Genomic DNA, 14,653 nt, shown 5'->3' on the forward strand with positions numbered 1-14,653 from the left:
CCTTGAAAAATTAAGCTGATTCTCATTGTATTGCTGATAGCGTTTGCTTAAACTTATGGACTGATTTTCTTTCAGGTTCATGAACATTTATTTTTATCTGTTATTACTTTTATGTTGTAAGTTCATATACTGACACGTTCCATGACCTTGGAGATTTGCTCCTCAATTTGGTCGTACAGAACTTGACATGTAAATAAATAAAAACAGTAAAAATATAATACGGGGGATGACGTTGGCGGGAGGACGATAGCGTCGTCTGTTAACATAGGAAATTAAGCCGTCCCTAGTGCGCTCGCTTACGTTTCAGGAGCGAACTTCCTAATTTTGTGCCATCTTACTCTTTAGGCCATCTGTCGTGTCAGACGCAATTTAGTGACAAATCGTTTCACCAAATCAGTCTCAAACCAGGTAGTTACTTTTCTGAGCCCCCCCAACTCAACTGACCAGTGAAATATATGCTGTATAGCGATCAGTCGCATTAACCTGAATAGCCACCATTTGCAGAGCGAGACGTGTAGCAAGAGAGTCAGTGAGGCTACGGAAGTTGCCGACAGGGATGTGGAGCCATGCTGATTCCAGTGCCGTGGCAATCTGCGCTAGGTTTCTCGGTTGAGGATCGACGGCACGAGCTGCCCGATCGAGGTGTTCCCACAGATTATCGACTGGGTTTAAAAACGGGAAGTTTGGTGGCCCGGGCAGTACGGTAGACTCATCCTGGTGCTCTTTGAACTATATACGTTTCTTGTCACGGTTCGCACGGCTCCCCCCGTCAGAGGTTCGAGTCCTCCCTCGGGCATGGGTGTATGTATTGTCCTTAGCGTAAGTTAGTTTAAGTTAGATTAAGTAGTGCGTAAGCCTAGGGACCGATGACCTCAGCAGTTTGGTCCCCCATAGTCCTTAGCACAAATTTCCAATTTTTTTTCCATATACGTACACTGCGAGTTGTGTGACATGTTGCGTTGTCCTGCTGGTAGAAACCATTGTTCCGAAGAAAAACATATTGCATGCAGGAGTAGTCATAGGCCCCATGGATATATGTATACTTGTGTGGATCCACTGTATCTGCCAGAATGACGAGATCACCTAGAGAACTTCATGAAAACACTCCACAGACCATAACACTCCCTCCTCCGGCCTGGACCCCATGGTTTTCGCACTTTCACGCCGTACACAAAATGGTTGAAATGGAAGCACCATGGGACTTAACATCTGAGGTCATCAGTCTCCTACACTTACAACTACTTAAACCTAACTAACCTAAGGACATCACACACATCCATGCCCGAGGCAGGATTCAAACCTGCGACCGTAGCAGCAGCGCGGTTGTGAACTTAGCGTCTAGAACCGCTCGGCGACAAGGGCCGGCTCACGCCGTACACACCAAGGGTCGTCTGTCCAATGGAGCGTAAAACGTCATTCATCTTAATGTGCCACATGTCACCCCTCAATGGACGTTCAGTTGCGGTGTCGGTGTACACATTCCAGTCTTCGTCGCTGACGAACAGGAGTCAGCGTGGGTTCGTGAACCAGATACTTTCTGATGTAAGCGTCGGCCGGAGTGGCCGTGCGGTTCTAGGCGCTACAGTCTGGAGCCGAGTGACCGCTACGGTCGCAGGTTCGAATCCTGCCTCTGGCATGGTTGTGTGTGCTGTCCTTAGGTGAGTTAGGTTTAATTAGTTCTACGTTCTAGGCGACTGATGACCTCAGAAGTTAAGTCGCATAGTGCTCAGAGCCATTTGAACCAATCTGATGTGAGAAAGACCTACGTCGAAAAGTGTGTAAATATTTCAAATCCATCGATATTAATACAAATTTCTTTTTCTAGGACGATTACGCATTTTCTTATTTTCTTTAATCTCTACTGAAAAACGCGGGTCACATTAATTGTTAATATAGCAGCCGTTGACTTATGATAATCTGTTTAATTTAAACAACGTCTCCATCTCATTTGACACTTTAACTTCTCTGTTAATAGGATTGAGACAGTCGAGTAACAGCAACAAAAACGCCTGAACAAAAGTACAGGGAGGGGAAAACAGAGTTCCAGGTAAGAAGAAACAGCAGAGAAAAAGAACTATAGTATAACCTGACAAAAGCAGATGTTGAAACTGACCACTTTTGGGTCCTGGTCAGCAAGTTGCTGAAGGCGGATCGAAGCTGGACCGGTGGAGTTGCTGCAATCTCATCCGAAATGTTCTGCTGCAGTTTTTTAAAACTATGACGGTTGTTGCGATACAGCTTAGACTTGAGGCCCCCCCCCCCCCCCTTACAAAGTAGTCGCATACTGACAGTTCAGGTGACCTGGGTGGCCAGCTAGCGCCGCGACCAGCCTGACCTCTTCTAACAATTCTGTCAGGCGTGAAGATTGTGTAAATGTGCTGCAAGGTTCGGCCGGCTCTATGGGTTGTTGCTTCATCCTGTTGGAAGTAACTGTTGGTCTATTCCTCTTCCGTTAATGCTGTGACAAGTTCTCGTCCAGTCGTATCCTCTCGTCCGTGCCACTTTTATTTGCCCGACTCTGTATATCCATTCGCACAACGTACATGTTTATTCCGCAAATTATGCACGATAGCGCTGATGACCTCTCCGTTGAGCGCCCATAAGATCCAAACACACTTGTACGATATGTGGCGAAGTTGCTAGCATTATTTACCGCTCCCCCTTGCTACAAGTACTTTAAGTGGGAAAAAGCACTTTCAGTCTGCAAGAGCACTTAAGAAAGATAGCTACATTTAGGCAATTGAGAAATGAGAATTTAAATAGGAGCAGCATTAAAAATGATAAAACGCACGTGTTATTTCCAAGAAAATTACTGTAATTTGCAGTGTCGTACCATAAACTTCAGCAGACTAGTGCAGGACAGTTGAAGGAAGAATTAGACCTCAGCCCTAAAAGAAGATTACAACTTAAAGTGGCACTAACGTAGAAGTGTTTATAAACGTTGTGCTAATTCAGTTGGACAGTGATCAGCGAGGGAATGTACTTGGCTGTCTTAGAGAAACCATTCCCCTAAGTGACTCTCGAGTAAGAGGCCAGTATCTTCTAATTACTGTTCCAGACAGGTCCGTGTTCTCACTCTACATGGAAAAAGAAGATGCAGGAAAAATTTGCGGTACGGAATAGTAAACTTCAGTAGGTCTTTACAGAAAGAAATAGCAATTAAACTTCTCCATACGCTATTCAATGGAGAAAGAAGTTTAAAAGTAAATAATCCCTGTGGGAAAGAAATAGTCGAGTGACGTGGCACATATTTTTCCGTCACATCCATTTTGACAACGTCGACCAAAGCACGTACATGATATTCTTCAAATGACCCAAAATTTATTATGTGTTTTAGGCAACTGACGTTCCGTAAAGTTCATTATAAAATCGTTAACAGTTAACGCGAGAATGTTTGCGAGTACTCTTGAAGCTCAAGTAATTTTTCCCGTCTGTGACACCCAGACCACCGCAGACAACAGCATCTAGGTTGATGCAGTGTTCTTTTCCTTCCGGTAGGCATTCGACACACATCCGCCCAGTGAACAAAATACTAGCTTACGGTGTATCGGACCAACTCTGTGACTCTATTCAGAGTTATCTATAGTATAAAACTGGGGAACTCAATCTTAAAGACGCTAAATTGTCAGACGTAAAGGCAACTTCAGAAGTAGCCTCAGCTCACTGATTGTTATATACAGGGTTCTCCAAATAACGTGTTGTTCTCTGTAACTTACAGAATAATAAGTGAAAGGAATGTTTATTTAGACACGTCAACGTGAGAGAGATTAGTCTTTCTGCGCTGTTATGAACATAGGTTACTTAGTTATTTTTCATAAAAGTACCTCTACGGGTAGCTGATGTGTCTATCCTAACTGTGTATAAATCAATTTAAATCAAATTTCTTTCAGTTTTAGTTAAGGAGCAAGTAATGTCGAAAATTTCAGGGATGAATGCAATAGGTTGTGTATAACTGGATGTGCCTAGATGGGTGATCGTGTGGCGAAATGTTCATTGAAGTGAATTTTCAAACGAGTGCTCATCTATATGCGCCTTCTAAACGACCTGTCGACGAGTGTAAGGTTGCTGGAGTCACGGAGCGCCAAGCCTCCACGATGCGCTGTTTAAAGTCATGTTCGATTAGACTGTACAATGTGTCATTACACAGCCGTATACAACGCCGGTCGGAACGCACGAACAAATGAGGTTCGGTCTGCCGCGGATGCTGACGTGGATTAAATATGCGTTGCACACACAACGAGTATGTTCACGTGTAGCTCGGCAAAAATCGACACGTAGCCAAAGAAGCATTCACGGCTTATGCCGTAAGGCGGGGCTTCCATCTGCCAATACGTTCTTAGGTGCTGAACGGCGACTTTGATAAACTATTATTTTGTGAAAGCGCGGCGGTAAAAGACGAAGACATGCAAATAGTAAGGCTATAGAAGAGTTTGCTATAGCTGTAGCACACCACGATCCTTACGAGAATCTGTTTCGGTCACTGGTATCAGTTCTAAATCTGTGTGGCGAATAGTACACGGTCACAAGTTTTACCCGTACCACCTGTGACTGACACAGGAGCTGCGTGGGAACGATTTCAGTCGGGGAGTTACTTTCTGTTGCCCACTCGGAAAGCCGAGCGTGTTGAAGTGCCCGTTTCCGGGATGCGGAGAGGCGCGCCAGCTACGCATCCAATCCACCATGCGGATGAACGACGAGAACCAGTGTGCCGACTAGCCTGGATGTGTTTAAGTGGTTTCCCAAATTTAACTAGGGGAATGCTGAGCTGGTACCCATGTCCTGCGTCAGTTACATGCTACTTGAAAGTGAGATTTACATCTACATCTACATGGATACTCTGCAAATCACATTTAAGTGCCTGGCAGAGGGTTCATCGAACCATCTTCACAATCCTCTATTATTCCAATCTCGTATAGCGCGGAAAGAACGAACACCTATACCTTTGCGTACGAGCTCTGATTTCCCTTATTTGATCGTGGTGATCATTTCTCCTTATGTAGATCGGTGTCAGCAAAATATTTTCGCATTCGGAGGAGAAAGTTGGTGATTGGAATTGTTGTGGACTGGCAAGACAGCCAATCCACAGTGATGGGTAACCGAAAGGCACGCGCTTAAACTCACGCAGGCTGGCGTGAGGTCTGAAACAGGATACGTAATGAATGCTATAAAGAAAAGTACGTAGCTGCTGGAATACTTAACTTTAATCCACAACTGGGGAACATTGGTCTTGTTGATACAGTATTATCATTTCAATATAACTTGGTGATGGCGCCTTGCTAGGTCGTAGCAATTGACTTAGCTGAAGGCTATGCTATCTTCTCGGCAAATGAGAGAGTCTTCGTCAGTGTCTGTTGCTAGCTACGTCGGCTGTACAACTGGGGCGAGTGCTAGTACGTCTCTCTAGACCTGCCGTGTGGTGGCGCTCGGTCTGCGATCACTGATAGTGGCGACACGCGGGTCCGACGTATACTACCGGACCGCGGCCGATTTAAAAGCTACCATCTAGCAAGTGTGGTGTCTGGCGGTGACACCACAGGAATTTCGTGAGAAGATTCCGTCGCAACGAAAAACGCCTTTCTTTTAATTATATCCAGCCTAACTCTAGACTCAGACAGAACTACCACTAACAATGGCAAAACTAACGTAACATGTCGACCCCGTAGAGACACGAAACAAAAAAGAACAACAAAACTTACTGTTATTGGCCAGAATTAATTTCACTCTAAACGTCTTACAAAGTGTCATGTTATGAAACCTGGTGCACAAATTGTGGTGCGACGTACTATCATAATATGCACTGCTGGGCCCCAGAATATCACATCGCTCCAAAAAAGGAGGTGGTCCAATTGTGTGCAATCAGTGAAATGAAATCCTCGCTCCACACTTCTCCGCGGGTCTCTGACAGGTTATCAGCTTCGATTCCATGTGGAACGGGTGTGCTCAGCGACTGTGTTTATTTAGAGTTGAGAAAACGTACAGCAGTCAGACCCTAATGAGCTGTTCATTGCAGATGCAGATTTCGACCGCTATGTGGCTGTCATCGATGCTAAAAACATATAAGAATACATTTCAGTAAGTCACATGGTTGAATTAAAACTAAATATAGTTGTATTAACTTTGTACAAGGGTAGGTGATACTCTGGTAGAAAGATTATACAACTATATTACGCTTTTATTCGTGCATGTGTCTTATTGTAATATATTCTTGTATGTTTTTAGCACTGAAGAGAGCCACACAGTGGTTGAAATCTACATCTGCAATAAACAGATTATTAGCGAATGATTTTCGTAAATTTTCTCAACTCTGACAGGGGATGTGTATCAAGCTTTTATCGTGGGTAACTGAGAAGTTCTCCTTGAAAATGGCGGTCTAAACATTAGAGGCCATATGTGGATGTATCGCGATGGTGACCCAGCCCATCTTCTGCGTGAACTGAACCATAGCTTTCCTGAAAGACTGATAGGATGCGTGGTGCTCACGAATGGTCCGCACTGTCGCCCGGTTTAACGCTAAAAGCTTTCTTTTTGTGGAAATACCTAAAGTATCGCATTTGACATTGAAGCCAAAATCCCAGATGACTTGAAAAAACACATTCAGGAAGCTTCACGCTCCATGATACTATCAACCTTACACCTCCTCCACTGGTTGTTTAGAAGACACACTGAGTTGTGTGTTCAGGAAAATGGGCCCTCGCCTGAACACCTCACTTAAATAAACATTTTGCCAGCAGAAGATCTGTCTGAACACAGTCAGTTATGTACAGCATGCTGCATCCGATCCTCAAAGCTTCGATGTTTCTAGCTCTCTAACTACAATTGATAGAAATCTGATTTGAATTGATTTGTAGACATCTGGTTTAAATATATCAGCTTTACATAATGGAAAAAGATATTGTATTTAAAAAATGTAACTCGTTTCTGCATCTCTCTAGAAAAAACACTCTAAATAAACTACTCAGGAAGAAAAACATTTCTTACCTTTATACATCTGAATAAATATTTCCTTCAGATATTAATTTGTAAATTCCAGATAACAGCACTTTATCTCAAAAGCCATATGTACAAGGCGTTTTTAACGTCTAACAACTTCGAAAACTACGCGTCGTAAGGAACAAATGTGCCAGATGAAAAGTTAATATTGTCATTTGTCATGGGGGACATTTATCTATGCTGGAACTGATCTCCACCCCCTCCTCCCACGGGGGTCAACTTTTTTATTTTCATATGGGAATCTCTCATTTTTATTGCAGATTCGAATTCTACTCCGAAAAATAGTTTTGTTTAAAAATTTACTTTAATATTACAAATTTGATTGTACAGTAAAACTTTTACTTTTAGACGTTTAAAATTCAGGCAAAGAAGTTACATTTGACGTAACGAAGTTTATGGTTCCCTTCGGGGTTGATTTCGTTGAATCACCACACCACCAGGATGCCCGATTTCGGTGAGTCCCTTCGAATCCCACCACCAAGATGACTGATTTCGTTGTGCTCTTCCGTCCAAGCGCCTCATCTCACACGCCGATTACAGCGCCATCAATACGAATGAAAAAATTGTTTCAGATAAACATAGGTATTTTTTGCAATAGAATCCAAATCTACATTAAAAAATTGAGTATTCCCATTTGCAAATAAAAAGTTCATCCCGATGAGGAGTGCAGGGGTTAGGGGGTGGTTTTTTTCATATGATGAGTATTTTTCGAGATATTTAGCTGTTCAGGCTTTAAACAAACACCGTGTATACAGAATGAGATTTTCGCTCTGCAGCGGAGTGTGCGCTGCTACGAAACTTCCTGGCAGATTAAAACTGTGTGCCGGACCGAGACTCGAACTCGGGACTTTTGCCTTTCGTGGGCAAGTGCTCTACCATCTGAGCTACCCAGGCACGACTCACGCCCCGTCCTCACAGCTTTACTTCTGCCAGTACCTGGCCTCCTACCTTCCAGACTCCTTCTTTCAGGAGTGCTAGTTCTGCGAGGTTCGGAGGAGAGCTTCTGTAGAGTCTGGAAGGTAGGAGACGAGGTACTGGCAGAAGTAAAGCTGTGAGGACGGGGTGTGAATCGTGCTTGGGTAGCTCAGTTGGTAGAGCACTTACCCACAAAAGGCAAAGGTCCCGAGTTCGAGTCTCGGTCCGGCACGCAGTTTTAATCTGCCAGGAAGTTTCACCCTATATACAGTGTGAACGTTAATAAAACCGACAAACGCAGGGACGACTTCCTTACTGGAAATGGGGGAAAGAGGCCCCATGAACATGTGTCCGGAAAAGCATAGTTGCCATGGTAGATGGCACTAAGGACTGACAGTTCCTCTGACCACGTGCCGTGTGTTCCTCGTGTGTTTCAGGCTGTGATACTGGTGCACCGTACTGTAAGCAGCAGGATGGTCCGGTATTCGTGTCGGGGACAAGCTGAGATGGTGTTTGTGTACGGCCAAGCGGATGGAAACGGGCGAGAGGCAGCACGGCTATACCAAAGTGCCCTCACAAACACCAGCCACATGACACAACACTTCAAATCCATCTTGTGAGTTTGTGTTATCGTGGGTCCTTTCAGACAGACGAATGAGCATGGAGGTGGCGGACTGTGCTTACACCAGATTTGGAAGATCCTACTACAAGCTCCAGGCAAGTGGCCCGCCAACGTGAAGTAGGCCAAAGTACAATTATCTGTGTCCCGCGTGACAGCCGCTACTGTCCCCATTAGCAGCAACGAGGCCACTTTGAACATCTGCCTTGACGTGGATGCTGTTCAGCTCTGCACTGTGTTTGGGATGATTTGTTTTCGTTGTACGCAGAGAGTCCAATTTTGGACTCAAGTTCATCGGACCTTATTTCCTACATTTCCAGTCATGAACAGTCCCTGCAGTTTGTCAGTTTTATTAATGTTCATCCTATATAAATGATCTGTGGATAGCTTAGGAATCATTGTGAGGCAGTTTACGGATAAGGCTGTGGTATACAGGAAATTTTCAACGTAAGAAAACTGAATCGAAACCCAGGAAGACATATAGAGGGTCGACGCTTGGGAGAGGGAAAGGCAGTTCACCCTCAACGTAATCAAATGTGACGTGTGGCGCATAAAGCTACGGAAAGACCCATTACTGTTCGAATACACTATTGCTATAAATAACTGAAAACAACCGTAAAGTGTCTGCTCAAGTACCCATCAGGAGAGATGTAAAGCATAACGACCGCGTAAGGCTTGTGTAAACACCTCACGACAGACGGAGATTCATTGTAACAGTCTTAACAAAATGTAATTCACTCACGGAAGAAGTGGCCTGCAAAACACTCGTTCGATCTGTTCGCGAGTACTTTTTGTCAGTTTAGGATGTTGCCAGGAAGGAGATCGAGACGATACAAAGAGAGGCGCATTTCGCCACGGGGTAGTCCAGTCGACGCGAGAGCGTTACGCAGATGCTGAACAAATTCCGATCGCAGACGCTACTGGAGAGGCGTTGTGTAGATGTAAACATTTATTGCTGAAATTTACGAGGACGGACATTCCACTAAGAGCCAGGCAGCATATCACTTCTTCCCATGTACATTTGGCGGCATGACCATCGTGGGAAGAATCATAGAAATTCGAGATGGGACGGAGGCTTACGCGCACATTTCGCGAATCGAACAAGAAAGAGAAAATGTTTGTGGCAGGGAAGTGCCTGTCCCCTACCCGCCTAGTACCGAAAGGCGCCCCGAGCATTACAAAGCGTGATTCTTATTAACGTTTAAAAACTCGCGAAGCAACGTAGATGACGCTAAGACAAGTAATTTAATATGAGACACTTGGGGCCGCAAATGTCGGGAAACACCCCAAAAATGGATGAGAAGTATCGAACACGTTACGCCACCAGATGTACCTCGCCGCACGTGCAGCGGTTGGGCTTCGGCGTGACTGAGTGATGGATACGTGCATTCGAACAGTCAATGCAAATTTGGAATATATTTTGTAAATGTGATATTTTGCAAACATAGAAGTTACCCCCATTACTGTACTCGCCCTAACCGTGTAAAAGCTGTTCTTTTTTGTGTTTCTTCATTTTGAGCCTTTTTTTTGTTTACAGGCATTATTTAGTAAAGAAAACGCAGGTCATTTGCTGGCATCAACGCAGTTTGAAAACTTACCCTTTTTTACTTGTGACGCAATACGGTAGGTTTTTGCTGTACCGCATTTTGCAATAACCAGCGGAGGCTGCGAGGTTAGTAAATAAAATTATAAATATCACCTCAATCTAAACACATAATTGTCTGATGTAGTGAAAAAAATACTGCCTGCGAGACGCAAGACTCGAACCCTGATCTCCACGCGCAACAGTTGCGCACACAGGCCCAGAACCACGCCGACGTGAATACTTCACTTGCGTTGAAATTATCAGGCCCGACAGACCGATAGGCTAAACAGCTGCACGTGCGGCGAGGTAGGTCATCTGGCAACGTTACTTGTTCATCTTTCATCTGCTTTTGGAGTATTTCCCAACATATGCACGATATTAAATGACTTGTCTCAGCGTCATCTAATTCGCTGCGGAGGTTTTTAAACCTTCATAAGAATCACCCTATAGTGTAAAGGTGGATGTACGCGCGCCGAAAACTTCTCCACCTTATCATCCTCGAAGAAAGTAAACTGCAACAGTTGTCCCTTCTGGTCTCACATGCTGTCCTGCAATAACGCTTCTAAGATGATTCACGCCATGGCTGAAATTTGTATGGGTGGTTACTTGGTGGCACCTACGTAGGTATACACAAATACACACACACTCCATACATCATAAAGTATTATTGATCAAATTAAAATCGTAATTTTTTTTTGCACAAAAAACAAAATGTCATCACCATCGTTTTCAAGGATTAGGTCCTTTGGCCTGGTCCACCTCAGAATTTTTCACGCAGTCTCTTTAAGGAACTTCCAATTTCCATTCTTTTCTTTCCTATTGGGTTGCATAGTGCTGCAGTTTTAGTTATCCTGTTTTAGACATACGTTGGACATTGTCTTCGCTCCTCAGTCCGTATTTCTCAATTATAGTTTTAATGGGTTCTACATTTAGTTCTTGTCTAATATCGCTGTTTCTTTTATGGTCCAGTGACGAATATTCCTCTACAAAGTGAAGGAACTTCATCTCTGATTCAAGTCGTCGTAATTGATCTGATGTTAGGATCCAACATTCACTACCATATAGTAACAAAGGCAAGGCTATTGTTTCGTAATGTTTAATTAATATTACTTTCCATGCATTATATTTTAGTGTACGTTGTATTGTCCCACAGAAATTTCTGAATGTGGTCGATTTCTCGCTCTGGATCATGTGAGTTGGGAAATTTAAAATGCACCTTAAACATATAGACTCTCTTACTTGTTTAATTATTTGTCCGTCTCCAGTCATTTTGGCTGTAGGGGTTGCAATCGATAAAATTCCATCACTTTTGTTTTCTCTGTCGATATTCTCATTCCCAGCTGCAATTTAACTCATGTGCTGAAATTTGAATTTTTCTTCATATTTTCTATTGTAAGCTGATCGTCAGCAAACAGCAGCGTCATAAAATTAAAATTATTGCTCCTTAATGTGTCGTTTAATACAACCAATCATTTATGAGTGATATCGTCAATATAAACAATGAAAATGGTGGCGGTCAATGGACCAATTCCTTACAATGCGGTTATAGCATTTTCCGTTTTAACTTGTAAAACGGCATTTTCATTAGCAATAAAAAGAAAAAAATGTAAACATAATATAGTGTGAATACATTCAAATGAAATGAAGTTGGTATAGAAGCACCAACAACTAACGATAAGAAACCAGATGTGGATATTGTAACCTCCCCACCGAAATTTTTTAAAGAAAATATAGCAATACTTAATAGAAATGGGAGCCAAGCGTAACCTCCCCACAAAAATTTGAAAGAAAGAAACACGACAATATTTAATTATGAATGCTAATGGACACTGCTCTAAGCGTAACCTGCCCACAATCAAATGTACTGACAATGGCAACAAAAATGTGAAATTCGCAATCTGACTCAAATATAAATCCTTCAAAAAATTAAAGTCCATTCAGTGACAAGAAAATTCAATTAAACCGAAATATCGGTCTTTGGCCCTGTGTAAAACAATCAGAATTAAAGTCTTACCTCAGAATAAATGGATGTCACATATCTGCTCTTGTTGTTGCGCACCGCTTGGAGGAACTGCATTGCAAATAATAATATTCTCTTTTTTTGTGATTTTACTAAAAATTTTCTTTTAAAGAAGTGGAGTGAAATGGGAAATGCAACGAAATCTTTAGTTCAATAAAAATTAAATTTTTTGAAAAAAATGCTTTTGAAATAAAAATTATTATTGGGGTCTTGTTGGAGAATAGTTACAATAAATAAAATTTTTCATTATCTAATAACTATATTAATTAACAGTATACCTTATTCCTCATCTTGACCAGTGTTGCCGACCGCCTACATCACACAACCGCACTGGGCTGCTACTACTGACCGACCGCTCTGCATGACGACTATAAGCGTACTGCACGCGACGACTACTACTGACAGACTCGCCACGACAGACTAACTGCTACTGACTCGCAAAGACTCCTACTGACAGAGAACCGCTCGCAACACTCGCGCGGTCAAGCGCATACTCTCTGGTCACAGATGCTACAATGCCTCGCCATCGCTGCTATGTTACATACGTGTTTCATAACCCTCCACTGGGGGGGCAAAAATTTGGCAGCGATGGTGAGTCATTTGGACTTGCCAAGCGCGGCAAAATTTTTCTTTAATTAACAAAATTCTACAACTTACAGAGTATTTAAATGTTGTGCACACGCACTAAGTACAAAATATATCAGACAAAGACAAAATGTGAGTACAAAACATAGTAGCAAATCAGAAAAATGTATATACAAATAAAGTGCACAGGCACTGAAAAAATTCTTTAGCATATTCAGAACAAATAAACAGACTGGCAAGAATAATTAGATGTAATACATAAAGTATATGTTGTGCACACGCACTAAGTACAAAATATATCAGACAAAGACAAAATGTGAGTACAAAACATAGTAGCAAATCAGAAAAGTATATACAAATTTTTTTGACAGATAAAGTGCACAGGCACTGAAAAAATTCTTTAGCATATTCAGAACAAATAAACAGACTGGCAAAAAATATTATGTTGACAAGTGACATAAGTGTACTCGCATTGGAGTTCAGCGGATCGAAAAATGTATAACCTATGAACATAAATGATGTTACCAAAAAAATTTTTTTTTTTTTATGTGACAAGAATCAGGATAGGAAAGGGAAGGATTGCATCATGGTTGTAGCACTTTAGATTGCACACAGCTGCTCTGAAAGTCCATATCTTTCCACAGGAGTACAACACCAAGTGACACAACTTGAAGATCTTTTCCCATCAGAATTTATCAGTGTAGCCAAGACACTGAACTGTCGTAGTAATGTTCCATGTTTTCATTTTGGCAGTACATTACGTACACCAAACAGTGGGACCATAATAATGTCTTCATCGCTCACGGTGGTGGACAGCATGTCGTGTCAACACCACACTCTTACAAGGCACACCAACGTAGAATTAGTGCAAAACCAAAGATAGTGCTCCATGATCACTAGGATAAACAGGACAAATGGACATTGCAGTAATTCAGGGTAGTCAGCTTATGAGGTGAAGGACATCAAGTCACATAATATTGACAATTACAGACTTAATTAGTAGTTTGTGGCATTCATAGCCCAGTTATTGAACATTTCTGTACCAAGTATGTAGTATTACAGAAAAATGTTCATTAATTGTTGTACATAGAATCAGTAGCCTTCTTTTCCTGGTTACAAAGCATTATGAAATAATCGCATTCTTTTCAGTTACAGAGTATAATTAAGAATCATTAACCTTCTCCTAATTACAGTTAATTAATCATTTGTCATTCCAATAATCATTAGCCTTTTCCTAATTACAGTTAATTAATCATTTGTCATTAATTAATCATTTGTCTAATTACCGTTAATTAATCATTTGTATAATTCCAGTTAATTGATCATATTAATCATTTGTCTAATTACAGTTAATTAATCATTTGTCGTTAATTAATCATTTGTCTAATTACAGTTAATTAATTGATCATTTGTCATTTCAATATAGTAAGAATTATTAGCCTTAATTAATTACAAAGCATTATTAAACAGTACCATAGTTAATTAATTATGTGTCATTCCAATCTATTAAGAATCATTAGTCTTTTCCTAATTACAAAGCATTATGAAACAGTCACATTCATTTCCAACAACAAAGTATCAACATTGGAAACAAGAGCTAATCAATGGCATAATTAATAACAATTCGTGGAGTGACATTAATTATTGGCACTCAGTGGCCAGCAAGTATTGAATAAAATCATCATTCAGTATTATTCAGATTATTACGAAGTCATTATTAAAAATCAGTTAATTACAGTCATAGCATTAATAATCATGGGCATTACAAGTACTCATTACAATAAACAGTGTTCCTCATTCAGTAGTATTCAGATCATCACAAAGGCATTATTAAAATCAGTTAATTACAGTCAAATCATTAGTAATCACAAGCATTATAAGTGGTAACATTACAATAAACAGTGTTCCTCCTTCAGTAGTATTCAGACCATTACAAAGT

General features: G+C 41.5%; 1 long non-coding RNA gene across 1 annotated transcript in view; it reads left to right on the top strand.

Moving 5' to 3' along the window:
- LOC124805286 overlaps nt 1–14,653 on the top strand; it is an 852,916-nt gene that overhangs the window by 130,960 nt on the left and 707,303 nt on the right. The window lies entirely within an intron of this gene.

The sequence above is a fragment of the Schistocerca piceifrons genome, chromosome 7 (genome assembly GCF_021461385.2).
Source record: "Schistocerca piceifrons isolate TAMUIC-IGC-003096 chromosome 7, iqSchPice1.1, whole genome shotgun sequence".
Lineage (NCBI taxonomy): Eukaryota > Metazoa > Arthropoda > Insecta > Orthoptera > Acrididae > Schistocerca > Schistocerca piceifrons.